At 46.9% G+C, this 2,594-nt stretch overlaps 1 protein-coding gene across 21 annotated transcripts in view; it reads right to left on the bottom strand.

Annotated features, from left to right (window-relative positions):
• OXR1 (oxidation resistance 1) overlaps positions 1-2,594 on the bottom strand; it is a 282,934-nt gene that overhangs the window by 80,635 nt on the left and 199,705 nt on the right. For 2 of the 21 annotated variants that reach the window (XM_068932835.1, XM_068932834.1), the window contains exon 1: positions 1,978-2,267. The exons of the other annotated variants lie outside the window; for them this stretch is intronic. The gene's annotated coding sequence lies outside the window, so the exon portion shown is untranslated. Of the gene's footprint in view, positions 1-1,977; positions 2,268-2,594 lie in introns of those variants that run through there. 21 annotated transcript variants of the gene reach the window in all.

A 2,594-nucleotide genomic window follows, 5' to 3' on the forward strand; every position in this document is an offset into this window, starting at 1 on the left:
TTCCTGTATTTTTACCCTCCACCAAGCTAATTAAAAGACAAAATAACTTTGTAAAGTCATTTCACTAATATGGCTGCTAACACAAACAATGTAAACTGGTTTAACAGGTTTACTGCTTTCTACAGCACTATTCAGTTTCCCAGTGTCTCCTTTCTCTCTGCTAAGAGAGGCAATAAACTGTTCAGCATATACCTGAAGTATATATAGTCTCACAATAATGATTTAAGGTGTAGCATTTTACCAGATTTGCCTTCCTGAAGTTTAAAAACGCTAGAGGGCACAACAGCTGTTCAATTGTTCAAAAGCCAAATAACAAAAAAACTATATGTAAAATGTGCCAAATGTAACATGAACAAAACTGAGATACTTTACTACAGAGGTGAAATTAAAAATAAGAAAGAGACAGATAAGAATAAAAAAAAGTTTGGTTTGTTTCAGAAATTAGAATCTTCATGTTTGACATACAAGAATAGGTCTTCCATAAATACCTTAAAGCAAGCTTTTCATACTTCCACGAAGTAAAACTGAGTCATAACAGAACCATGCAAGGAAACTAAACCCTGAAAGGATCCACCTGAAACAGTCATAAGTGGGGGGAAAAAAAGCTAGAGTAATAGCTAGGCCTGGATCCAGAAGCCTGCAAAGACAGACTGAACATTTGGAGCAGTTAGAATCTGCCATTAAGGATAAGTTTGTATCTTGGGACCCATCTCTAATTAAAATAGAGGCTAGATTTCAACTCAAATATTGCAATTATTACTACAGCCCCCACAGAACCTACTACCAGGGCGCAGGTAGTTAGTGAAAGCTAGCAAGATGCACGCCACAAGAAGAATTGTGCTTTCAGAGAGAATCCAGTTCGGCCTACAGCTGACTGAAGACGACAGCATTACAAAGATCAACTGCCTTGCATAGCATACTCTGCATAGGTTGCGACTATGTCAAGAAAGGCACATCAAATTCTGTACATGCATTTCGCATTCCACAATGGCAATCATATAAAACTATCTCAGGAAATACATCTGCTGCTCATATCCAGGGGAAATACATATAAAAACAAAATCTAAGTTAATCCTTTGTCCCAGAGCAAGAGAAAAAAATAATTAAGACCTTCCCCCTGCAAAAGATCACATACATCACAGGAAAGGCCTTAGACTGACAGCCGAACACCCGGCCTCGTACACAATTACAGACCAGAAGACACCTGAAAAGCTTCACTGACATTTTATTTCTATAACAGACCTAGTAATCTTCGCCGACAAGCCTGGTTTACAGTTTGTAAAGGCTTCTTCAAGGCGCTTCACCTCACTGCTGAAACAAATCACTGCCTCCTCCTCACCCTTTACGTGTTCAGAGAGAAGAAAGGAATAAAGCAACAAGTGGTACTATAAATATATTTAGTTACTTACGTATCCTCTCCTTATAAAAATATGTGATCCAAAGCACATAAGGAAATATCCTCTACCCCTGATAGCCCGCACAGGCATTTCTCTTCCCTTTCCTGCTACAGTAAAACGGCAGATTTTGTTCCTCCTGACTAAAAAGCACAACTTATTTTACTCATTCAAAATAACCTGACGGCACAAAGAATCTTAACTTCTTTATTACTGCCCTTCAACAGAGACTTGACTTGATCTTACCTACAGACTAATATAAACACACTATCACCCAGTACAAAGCCTCTTGAGACAGAAGAGGAACATCTAATATTGCTCTTCAGATTTTGAGAAAGCATTTTCACAAACTTAGATTTGTGTCTTTTTCTTTCCACGTTCTGCCTGTACTAGTTACGGGGTATTTTCCTTTCCAACCCACAGCCCTGCTCTCCTAGAGCCCTTGTCATCTGGTCCTCCCATCTCCACTGCACTTGCAGACACGCTCCTTCCCCCCGGGGGGGGGGGGGGGGGACCAGTGTGCTCACTTACTGTCCGCCCCCCTTCGCTCATCCCAGTATTTCTTGCCAATCTAGACGCTCACCTCAAGTTAGTAAGATAAGTAAATTAATGGTATATTATTAAGAGGGCCGACAGAAGAAGCCCTCTTCCTCCCAGAGAGGAAGGAAGCCACCCTCCGGCCGACCGTCCCGTTTGACCGCGGGAAGGCAGCAGCACTGCTCCTGCCCTCAGCGCCACCAAAGCTGCTCCCACGTCCACCACCGCCAGCTCGGCAGGAGCAGGGCAAAGCGCAGACCGCCCTGCCGGGCACCTGCCAGCCGAGGAGACCTCACACCAGGGAGCTCGTCCTCCCGCCGCTCTCCTCCCCTCCGGCCAAGGGGAGCAGCGTGAAAGGCGAAGAGAGAAGAGGAAAAAAACAAACAGACGCGTTGTGACTAAAACCGCCGAGACAAGATGCGTAGGGAGAGCGAGTGTTTTTACTGGACCGCTCTCCCGGGGCCACCTTCCACCTCCCCCGCCGCCGTGTGCCCAGCCAGAGCTGCCGGGCGCGGCCGGCCGGGCCCAGGTGCCGCCGGGCAGAGCCATCACATGCGCGGGGGGGGGGGGGGGGGGGGGGGGGGCGGCACCGGACCCCCCCCCCCGCCTCAGCGCGACCCCGGGCCGGGGGAGCGGAGCCGCCCGCCCCTGTGGCGGAGAGCC

Source organism: Struthio camelus, chromosome 2, assembly GCF_040807025.1.
Source record: "Struthio camelus isolate bStrCam1 chromosome 2, bStrCam1.hap1, whole genome shotgun sequence".
NCBI lineage: Eukaryota > Metazoa > Chordata > Aves > Struthioniformes > Struthionidae > Struthio > Struthio camelus.